Here is a 12310-nt window from a genome sequence, read left to right on the forward strand (position 1 = left end):
CTTAACCCAACACCTAAATGAACTGGAAAAAGAAGATCAAACAAAACCTGAAGTCAGCAAAAGGAGGGAAATCATAAATATCAAAGAGGAAATCAATAAATTAAAAAAACAATTAATCAATTAATTAAAGAAACAATTGAAGAAATCAATAAAACCAAGAGTTGTTCTTTGAAAAGATAAACAAAATTGACAAACCTCTGGCTAGACTCACCAAGAAGAGAAGAGAAAAAACCCAAATAAGAAATGAAAAAGGAGAAGTCACAATGGATACTACAGAAATAGAAAAAACCAGGAGAGAATACTATGAACAACTGTATACCAACAAATTTGACAACCTGGAAGAAACGGACAACTTTCTAGGGACTTACAGCCTGCTGAAACTGAATCAAGAAGAAATAGATCAACTGAACAGACCAATCACTAGCAATGAAATTGAATATCTCATAAAAACACTCCTTGCAAATAAAAGTCCAGGACCAGATAGCTTCATAGGTGAATTCTACCAAACATACAAAGAGGAACTTATACTCATCCTCCTTAAACTTTTCCAAAAGGTTGAAGAAGAAGGAACACGCCCAAAGACATTCTATGATGCCACCATCACCCTCATTCCAAAACCAGACAAAGATACCACCAAAAAAGAAAACTATAGGCCAATATCGTTGATGAATATAGACACAAAAATTCTCAACAAAATTTTAGCCATCCGAATCCAACAATATATCAAAAAGATCATACACCGCAAGCAGGTGGGATTCACCCCAGGTTCAAAAGGATGGTTCCACATATGCAAATCAATCAACGTCATACACAACATTAACAAAAGAAAAGTCAAAAACCACATGATCATCTCAGTAGATGCAGAAAAAGCATCTGACAAAGTCCAACATCCATTCATGATCAAAACTTTCACCAAAGTGGGTATAGAGGGAACATTCCTTAACATTATCAAAGCCATTTATGACAAACCCACAGCAAATATCATACTCAATGGAGAAAAGCTGAAAGCCTTTCCACTAAAAGGATGTCCACTTTCACCACTGTTATTCAACATAGTCCGGGAAGTCCTAGCCACAGCAATCAGACAAACAATAGAAATGAAAGGCATCCAAACAGGAAGAGAAGAGGTAAAACTGTCACTGTATGCAGATGACATGATACTATATAAAGAAAACCCTAAGGACTCAAGCCAAACACCGCTTGAACTGATCAACAAATTCAGCAAAGTAGCAGGATAGACGATTAACATTCAGAAACCAGTCACATGTCTGTATCCTAACAATGAAATCTTAGAAAAGGAATACAGAAATACCTCTTAAAATTGCACCTCAAAAATCAAATACCTGGGAATACACCTGACCAAGGAGGTAAAGGACTTATGTGCCGAGACCTATAAAACATTAATCAAGGAAATTAAAGAAGATGTCAAGAAATGCAAAGATATTCCATGCTCCTGGGTTGGAAAAATGAATATTGTAAAAATGGCCATACTACCCAAAGCAATCTACAGAGTCAATGCAATCCCTGTCAAATTGCCCATGACATTTTTCACAGAACTAGAACAAACAATCCAAACATTTATACGGAACCACAGAAGACCCAGAACTGCCAAAGCAATTCTGAGGAACAAGAACCAAGCAGGAGGCATAACTCTCCCGGACGTCAGGCACTGTTACAAAGCCACAGGCATCAAGACAGTGTGGTCCTGGTACCAAAACAGACAGACAGACCAATGGAACAGAATAGAGAACCCAGAAATAAACCCAGACACCTCTGGTCAATTAAGCTTTGACAAAGGAGGCAAGAACATAACATGGGGACAAGACAGTCTGTTCAGCAAGCATTGCTGGGAAACCTGGACAGCTGCATGTAAGTCAATGAAACTAGAACACACCCTCACACCATGCACCAAAATAAACTCAAAATGGCTGAAAGACTTAAATGTAAGGCAAGACACCATCAAACTCCTGGAAGAGAACATAGGCAAGACATTCTCTGACATGAACCTTACAAATGTTTTCTCAGGGCAGTCTCCCAAAGCAACAGAAATAAGAGCAAAAATAAACCAACAGGACCTAACCAAACTGACACACTTTTGCACAGCAAAGGAAACCAAAAAAAAAAAAACAAAAACAAAAACAAAAAGACAACTTACAGAATGGGAGAAAATAGTTTCAAATGATGCAACTGACAAGGGCCTAATCTCTAGAATATACAAGCAACTTGTTCAGCTCAACAACAAAAAAGCCAACAACCCAATTGAAAGAGGGGAAAAGGACCTGAATAGACATTTTTCCAAGGAAGATGTACAGATGGCCAACAAGCACTTGAAACAATGCTCAACATCCCTGATTATTAGAGAAATGCAAGTCAAAACTACCATGAGATACCACCTCACACCAGTCAGAACGGTCATCATTCATAAGTCCACAAATAGCAAATGCTGGAGCGGGGGTGTGGAGAAAAGGGAACCCTCCTGCACTGTTGGTGGGAATGTAAGCTGGTACAACCACTCTAGAGAACAGTATGGAGGTACCTTTGAAATCTATGCATAGAAGTATCATATGACCCAGCAATCCCACTCTTGGGTGCATATCTGGACAAACCTTTCCTTAAAAAAGACACATGCACCCTCATGTTCATTGCAGCTCTATTCACAATAGCCAAGACATGGAAACAACCCAAATGTCCATTGAAAGGCAATTGGACTAGGAGGAAGTGGTATATATACACAATGGAATACTACTCGGCCATAAAAAGAACAAAATAATGCCATTTGCAGCAACATGGATGGAACTAGAGACTCTCATCCTGAGTGAAGTAAGTCAGAAAGAGAAAGACAAATACCATATGATATCACATATATTTGGAATCTAATATAAGGCACAAATGAACCTTTCCACAGAAAAGGAAATCATGGACCTAGAGAACAGACTTGTGGTTGCCAAGGGGGAGAGTGAGGGGGAGGGAGTGGGGTGGTTTGGGAGCTTGGGGTTAATAGATATACACTATTGCCTTTGGAATGGATTAGCAATGAGATCCTGCTGTGTAGTCCTGGGAACTATCTCTAGTCACTTATGATGGAGCATGATACTGTTAGAAAATAGAATGTGTACATGTATGTGTAACTGGGTCACCATGCTGTACAATAGAAAAAAAATTGTATTGGGGAAATAACTATTAGAAAATAATAATAAAGAAAAGTAAAATATGTTAATATGTGAGTTGAATTCTTACTGAAATATTCTATAAAAGCTTTTTTTTTTTTAAGAAAACATCCTATGGATCTATTTTCTACCTTGAATTTAAACTCTCTAGCTTATAAAGGAAGATGAGTCTTAAGGGGGGGGGGTCAAGAGAAAAAAAAAAGACTAGTTCTAGATGGTCAAGGTGATTTATTGTCCATCCTAAAAATAGTACAATGTCGAATAAATGGTTAACCTGACTTTCACTACATTATTTACATTTAATTACTGGGCAGATTATTAGAAAAGTCCTTGGGATTTGGTGAACTATTCCCTATCCAGCCAGCCTCTTAGTCTTTTCATATTAAGGCCATTCTTTAAAAGCCAAGTCTGAAGTGTTAGCCTGGCCTCGCGTTCCCAAGAGCGAATCTCTCAGCAAGCCTCATGCCTGCGGTCCATCCTAGTCCCTCCCTGACTTCTGGCTTCTCATGGTATTTTTCTGATCAGCAACTTGGAAGAAGGACAATAAGTAATCCCAGCTTCTCTTTTGAAGCTGCCTGTCTATGGAAAGTCTCTGTTCTGCTCTGTTCCTGCTGGGTGCCAGCTTCTTGGGTCAGAAGGCTCATACAGGTGTGTCCTGTTTTATTCCAGCTAGCTTTGACCAGGTGGCAGGGTATAATTACAGAGTGAAGAATTAGGAAATTACACACCTAAGTCACATCTTCAGCTCAGCTTTTATCACTAAAAATTTGATCTTCGTCTGTTTCCTACAGCTATAGAGTATTGTCATTTGTGTGTTTCAAGAGATGAGGTGAAAGGAGTGATGTACAGTCTATTGACCTTGAAAGATGGATACCAGGACTAATATTCAGGTACCAAAATAACACATGGTGATCTTTGCTTCTGATGGTACAGCTAGGAGACTTACTTATTTACTACTTATAGATCCAGATCTTCTAGAATTATATCCTGGTATTTTGAGACAGCTTACATGTGGCCATTTTTCCATTGGGGAAGCTGGTTCTTAGCTGGGACAGACCCCAGTGAGCTGGCCCTCCAGGCTTTCAGGTGCATGTCATTGCTGCTGCCCACAAATGGCACAGGGGCAGCCCAGCCTCACATTGTAGACAAGGCCCAGAAAAAGATCAGAAGATCGTGAAAGGAGAGGTTCCTTTTGTTATAGATCACTGCACAGGCTCCTTAGGACTTCTTGTATGGAATGATTTTAGCTTGATAGTATTTTTTAAAAATTTTTTTATTAGAGTTGATTTACAATGTTCTGTCAATTTCTACTGTACAGCAGAGTGACCCAATTATACATGTATATACATTCTTTTTCTTACATTATCTTCCATCATGTTCCATCACAAGTGACTGGATATAGTTGCCTGGGCTATACAGCAAGATCTCATTGCTTACCCACTCCAAATGCAATAGTTTTCATGATTGTATTTTTTTCCTCCAACAAGGCCTTCAATCTAAGGCTTTAAATTTTATTTTATTTTATTTTATTTTATTTTATTTTATTTTATTTTATTTTATTTTATTTTATTTTATTGTCTTTTATTTAGGGCCACACCCACAGCATATGGAGGTTCCTAGGCTAGGGGTTGAATCAGAGCTGTAGCCGCCGGCCTACACCAGAGCTACAGCAACATGGGATCTGAGCTGCGTCTGCAGCCTACACCACAGCTCATGGCAACACTGGATCCTTAAACCACTAAGACCCTGGATTGGACCTGCATCCTCATGGATGCTAGTCAGATTCGTTTCTGCTGAGCCACCACAGGAACTCCTAAAGCTTTAAATTTTAGAAGTGGTTAAGTTCTGTTTCAGCAGTGGAGCTTTGTGGCAGGCAGAGGTTAGAATCAATCTTTCTCTTGATCTGCATTTAGTTGACAAGGGTTGTAAAGTGTGGAAGATTCACACTATGTATTCCCTTGTCTCAAAAATCCCTGCCCAACCCTTTGTCTCAGACTCAGAGGGGTAATGACTGCAACAATGAATAGCTCCCAATGGAGGGTCTCTTATGAAATAAGGGATAGACCACCTTTGTTTGAGGTAGAGAAGCCACCTAATGAAGTTTATTCAAACCCTAAAGTTAAGAAGCAAACAGAAAATGTCTGTGCAGGGAATACTCTGTCTTCAAGAACCAAGTTTGTTTGGGTAACAAGGAAGAACTGGATTGGATTAAATACTATCATAACAGGAGCACTGGGAGTTCCCATTGTGGTGCAGGGGAAATGAGTCCCACTAGGAATCATGAGGTTGTGGGTTTGATCCCTGGCCTTGTTCAGTGAGTTAAGGATCCGGCATTGCCGTGAGCTGTGGTGTAGGTCACAGATGTGGCTCGGATCTGATGTTGCTGTGGCTGCAGTGTAGGCCAGCAGCTACAGCTCTGATTGGACCCCCTAGCCTGGGGACCTCCGTGTGCCATGGGTGCGGCTCTAGAAAGGCCGAAAAATAAAAAATAAAAAAAGAACAGGAGCATTGGGAGAATGAAAGGCAGATAAAAATGGTTTGGTTAAAAGGAAGAGAGAGATTTTCTTAGGAACAAGGTTAAGCTCTTACCAAAGAGGGGAGGCCAATATGAGCAGAAAACAAGACCAAGGGAAAAGGCGCTGCCCTCAGGTCAAGCTATCCTTACAGACAGGATCAGGGGTTAGAGAAGAGCTTGTTACTTGTCACCTTATCAGAAAAGGGGATCGTGGTTCAAGGGGAAACTCCCAGGGGAAGGGCAGGAAAATCTCCAGAAGCTCACTGGAACGATTCTCTGAGGAGAGAATTTTCTGGATCCAGAACACCAGGGAGAGACATAGCCTTGGAACTGCAGAGTGGCTCCCTTAGGGCTTGAACCAACTGTCAACTAGCAGTTTTATAAAAGTTAGATATATATCAGAAGAAAGGACTAGAGAATTGTTGACGGCATTCATAGGTTCTCCAGTGATCCAAGGCAGTATCCTCTTGCTCCTGAGATAAAATGCCTGGGAAATGAATGGATAAGAGAAAGAGTGGAGAAGATAACACATAATCCCTCCTGCTGCAATTTAGGTACTCATCTCAGAAATGTACCTATGAGTTTATGCAATAATCTCACAAGGGAGGGGATGTTAATAATCCCATTTTACATACAAGGAAACTGAGGCACAGTCACTGAAATGAGGTGCCCAAGGATATATGGCTGGTACACAGAGTGGTGGCATTCAAACTCATGTCTTTCAGCTCCAGAATCTGGACTCATGAGCACTACAGTTTACTATCTCTTATATTGAAATTCAGTGCTGGGTTAGATGGTCCTTTGATGAGAGAATGCTTCTCTGATGGGATTCTTCAATGGGGAGTAGCGGTGGAGGAAGTGGACACATGTGCTTTTGGAGGACTCTCAGTTCACTGAATTCAGGCTTCTTAAAAGACAGGCATACAGGTAGTTACAGAGCAAGGCTAAATCTAGAGGAGTATGGAAGAAAAAAATAAACTTCAGCAAAGAAGAATGGGAGAGCTAGCAAAGAGAGTGAGCTTTTCAGGTGTTAGAAAAAGAGAGGGATAAAGTAGGTTAATTGTAGAAACACAACTGAGTCTCCCTAAAATGCAGATGGGGATAAAAAGAATACAAAGGGACATGTTTCAGTGCTCTTAAAAAAAAGTTGTTACGACAGAAGAAAATATTTTTATTGACTTTCAAGCTTCTGAGTTATTCAAGACCTGACAAGGTTAGGAGCTGAGCAAAATCCAGGCCCCAGGGAAGCAAACCTGGAAAAGCATTGGGGCTGACCAGGCCTTGAAGGGCACAGACTCTCCAAACTAAATTGGCTCCAGCAATTAGCCAATTCTTCAGGTGAAACAAAACAAATGAAATCTAGGAGGCAGAATTCATGGTCTTATTTCCATTATCAGTAGCAGTAAGAAATGCTAGCTCATAAAGGTAGAAAGCATTTTTTTTTTTTTTTTTAGGGGCCACACCCAGGGCGTATGGAGATTCCCAGGCCAGGGGTCCAATCAGAGCTACAGCTGCCAGCCTACGCCACAGCCACAGCAATGCCAGATCTGAGCTGCATCTGTGGCCTACACCACAGCTCATGGCAGCACCGGATCCTTAACCCACTGAGTGAGGCCAGGGGTTGAACCTGCTACCTCATAGTTTCTAGTTGGATTTGTTTCTGCTGCACCACAATGGGAACTCCTCATAAAGATAGAATGGATAGGGCAGTGAACAGAATACAAAAACTGAGTGACAGAACTTTTTAGAATTTAACAAATTTCTCTTGAACTTGAGAAGTTTCAATTTATATTCTTCTGACTCACTTTAAAAAAAAATTGTTTTGGCCACACCCATGGCATGTGGCAGTTTTCAGGCCAGGGGTGAAACCCACACCACAGCAGGAAACTGAGCCACAACACTGATCCACAATGCCAGATCCATAACCCACTGAGCTGCCAGGGAATTCTTCACCTAATTTTTTTTTTTTTACCTTTGATTTATTTAGAAAAATCTGGAAATTTGTTTTGATTGTTTGTTCCTGAAAATTGATAAGGGTATTTATTTATTTATTCATTTATTTGGCTATGCCTTTGGAATGCAGAAGTTGCTGGCTCAGGGATCAAACCCACATCACAGCAGCAACCAGAGCCACTGCAGGCAACACCGGGTCCTTAACCTACTACGCCACAAGGGAACTCTTGAGAAGCATATTTAAAATTGTTAAAACTTGAGATGTTTGGATATAATCATGTTCTGTTATTTGGAATATTTTTGTATCTGCCTTTTGTATTTGATGCATAGCCTCTCAAGAATTAATTGTATCATTTGGCTCGGCATCTTTAGAGAGAGGACATGGATCAAAATGTGAAGGTTGGTAGACTGGGCCTCAGAATTCTTTTCATTACTATTCTAAGCCAACTTAGAGTCCTCTGTGCACAAAAGTTTAATTGCCCATGGAGAGGTTCCAGAAGGGTATACAAAGAGAATAGTTCATAGGTGGGGTAGTAATTTCTTAAGGAGGAGATAGGGCTACTCAGTAAGATATTGCTGACTTTCCTAACAGATCTGCCACATCAGGGCAGGTAAGTTGGGGAAGGCAGTGAGACTTCATATGCTACTCTCTGAGGGAAGAGTGTGTGCCTAGGGGAATTCAGAGCCTTCGTTCTTCCATGTCTTTGTGTTTCCATGAGAGCACTTTTACTGGAATAACATCCTAGACTCCTATTCCTCTTTATCTTCCTTGTCTAGATCACCCATCTGGACTTCTCCCTCTTATTCTGCCCCCTTGGAGAGGCAGTGAGAAATCCCTTACCTGTTGCGTTTGGGTAAAGGAAAGCTGCTGAGATCTTTCTCTTTGGGATTCTCTGGTCTAGAGCTTCTGTTATGGGGTAGATTTATTGGAGCCTGACCCCAATGATGTCTGTAGTTATCTAATTCTGCCTGCCGCTGGGTGGCATGTACCGCTAACACTTCTGGTATAAAGCATTAGGAAACTTCCTGTGGCCATCCATCTAAGCCAGATCTTCAGTAGAGCTAACAGTAACATGACTGATCATTTGCTCTCCATGGCTAGTTTTGAACTTAGCAAAGAACCTATTACCACAACATGAGGTGATTCTCTTTTCTACAGACTTACTAAGCATCAAGTTTTCTACGGTCTTACTAAGAATATCTGTTCAATTTTTCTGGGTTCTGAGTAGATGCATTGTTCCTCAAACTCTTTTTGATTACAAGTCATGGCAAGAAATAAATTTTACATTGTGACCCTGTGCATGCTCAGAAAACAATTTTCATTCTTACTTGCTTTCTTTTTTTTTTTTTTTTTTTTTTTGGTCTTTTTAGGGCTGCACCTGTGGCATATGAATTTTCCCAGGCTAAGGGTCGAATCAGAGCTATAGCTGCTGACCTACACCACAGCCACAGCAATACCAAATCTAAGCCACCTCTGAGAGCTACACCACAGTTCATGGCAATGCTGGATCCTTAACCCACTGAGTGAGACCAGGGGTCAAACCTGCATCCTCATGGACACTAGTCAGATTAATTTCCACTGAGCATGATGGGAACTCCCAACAATTTTCATAATTTTTTTTAAATTAAGTCTACAATTGCTGATATTGTCTGCTCTATTTCATGTTTTTAAAATGATGGTCATGGCCCCTAAATAAATTTCCCGACCTAATAATAAATCACAAGCTATAGTTGAAAAGTGCTAGATTGGAGCATAATGTGCTCATGTACTAGAAAAGAACAGACTTTGAGAATAAGTTCCAGATAAAGATGTTATATGAAAGAAAATATCATCTTGATTTTCTCCAAACATCTGAAGTGGTTTGCTTTGCCCCCCAAAAAAGCAAACATCACATCAAACTCAGATGTGAATCTCTGTAGGGAATGAATAACCATCCTGAACGTAGTATTTTATTCACCTCTTGGGTCCAGGGACTAGCCAGACCATTATAATGTTCATCTAGTCACAGGGGAAATATTGTTTAATAGTTGCAAATCAACATCTTTCTTCAACTGGATCTCATGTTCCTTGAGGGCAGGGACCATATCTTCTATTTCTCTTGTCTTCTTCATCCACATTTAAAATGTGGCAGGCATGGTCCCTGAATTCAAGGACTGTATGGTCTAGTTGAAGAGACATACTAAACTGTCATTATTAAAAAAACACTTTTTTTTTTTTTTTTGTCTTTTGCCATTTTCTTGGGCCGCTCCCACGGCATATGGAGGTTCCCAGGCTAGGGGTCGAATCGGAGCTGTAGCCACCGGCCTACGCCACTGCCACAGCACAGTGGGATCTGAGCTGTGTCTGCAACATACACCACAGCTCATGGCAACGCTGGATCCTTAACCCGCTGAGCAAGGCAAAGGATCGAACCTGCAACCTCATGGTACCTAGTTGGATTCGTTAAACACTGAGCCACAACGGGAACGCCTAAAAAAACTTTTGTCATGTAACCAAGAGCCAGTTATTTTTATAGACTCATAATTGAAATTCTGAGAGTAAAGCAAAAGTAGTTGAAATCAAGTGCAATTAGTACTAATGTCTGGAATAAGTAAATTCTGAAATGACTTTTGAAAGATTGACAGATGATCAGGGGTGGGGAGGATTGCAGAGCTCTGTAGAGATTTTCTTTCTGAGTGTCAATGCAAAATTTGTTTAAGAAAAGCAATTTCATTGTGAGGGCTTCAGACAATCTTTTCTCTGCATGTGTGCTTTAGACCAATTATAATTCAGTGCCAGAGAGAACCAGAGCTGACACTTAACTGACTGGTACATCATCACTAATCTTTACGGATGAAGGAGAAAAGAAAGAGTGTTTTGTAATTTGCAGGACTGATCTAGAGAGAACAGTGGCATGTGGTGGCTGCAAAAAAATTATTTAAGTAATTGGGTAGTTTAGGGATAGAGAAGAGGAAAGCATTATGTCCCAATGAGGCTGATCCTAAGAATCATAAAGATGAAGGATGATAGTTCATATTCTAAGGTCTCCTCCCAGACACAGTGACCTATTGGTCTAGAGTAGGCTCAAGTTTGGGTATCACTGGCCAAGGAATAAGTAAAATAATAAGTCTATTTCAATAACAGTCTTTCAAAAGAACAGTTGCTCTTCACTAAGCCTTTATGGTCTATTGGACATGGCTTCTATGTTACATAGTTTAAATGTGACACAAACCCTGTGAATGACAGATGAAGCTACTCAACTCACACGGCTGGGAAGTGGAAGGTCTGAGCCAGATCTGTCCCACTTGAATCCCTCCCCCCCGCCTCATCACCAAGTCTACTCTCTCCAAAGAGGTGAAATTCTCCATGGTGGAGTCTTACATTTAGGATTTCTTGAGTCTAAGAGTCTGATACACAGTTCCAGTTGCATAAGTAGCCAGCTGTATGGTCTTCATTGGTCATATCAAGTTGTTGGGTCATAGTAAATAGCAGTTTGTTCATCTGTAAAAGAGAGATATTAGCAGTGTCTTCTGCTTCAAGAGCTGCAAAGGACATTTGCTTCAGATGTATGCGAAAAGGAAAAGTGACTCCCCGGGAAGTATTATGCCGGAGTCGGCCTCCGGTCCATGTGAATTCAGTGTACATGGAAATGAGATCCCCTGTTGCTGTTTGTTGTTTAATCTTTTCTGAAAAACCTGGAAGACTTTCTGAAAAGTTGCTCTTCCTTTGCTGTACCCCTGCCATACTTCTCAGATGAGGGATTGCCATTTTCTCCTGAGACGAGAAGATATTCATCCCCCCAAAACCAAACGTCGCCTCAGTCCCGCTTTTGAAAACATTAAGAAGGCGTACTAAATTACCCTTCCTCTTCCCATATGCCAGAAGATATTTTTCTTCCCCTCCCAACACAAAGTAATGTGTCTTAAGTCCTAACAGATTCGCAGGCTTAACTCCTATGACTAATATTAGGCAGGCTCACCCAGGATTTATTAGGGATCAATGTGACCAATGAGTTTGGCAGCTGGTAGTTGTCCTCCTTTTCTTCTAAGGCTGTAAAAATAACATTGTTGCCATTATTACATCATTTCAGTGTCTCCAAATATGTTCATCAGTCTGACCATGGCTGAATGTTTTTGTTAAAAAAAAAAAAAAAAATTCTTTCTGCTTCTTAGAAGGTTAGCTGACATCTAAGCGCCGGCAAGTTACCAAAACACAAATCTTTTGTCTCTTTCCTCACCTCCCACCCCTCAGCTGATTGAACAAGTAATAGTCAAAATATTGGAGGGGGACCTTTTGTTGCCCACAGAATCATCTCGTTTCTCCTACTGATTAATTCTTACTGTTCCAAACGAGCAACACAACATTTTCCCAAGCGCTAAAACTGCCGGTAATGGTCTTACTTTTGTCTTAAAGACACCATGTCTGAATCATCACGGCAGCGCTAATTCTGATTTATTCCTCCAAATGCCAAATCTGGAAGGAAAGGTCAAAGCAGTCAGTGGGTTCCCTTACCGTGAGCTCTAAAACAAAACAAGAGGTACCATGGCCAGAAGAGGCAAATGGAGGATGGCTTAATCTTGTTCTCATTTACTTAGACAGTCCACTTACAGCTCATCTGTCACCCAGGATCACCGTGAGCCTGCCTGGGTGGCGGCTGCCTTAGTCCCTGAAATATTTGGTTCATTCTTTCGCATT

The sequence above is a fragment of the Sus scrofa genome, chromosome 4, assembly GCF_000003025.6.
Source record: "Sus scrofa isolate TJ Tabasco breed Duroc chromosome 4, Sscrofa11.1, whole genome shotgun sequence".
NCBI classification, from domain to species: domain Eukaryota; kingdom Metazoa; phylum Chordata; class Mammalia; order Artiodactyla; family Suidae; genus Sus; species Sus scrofa.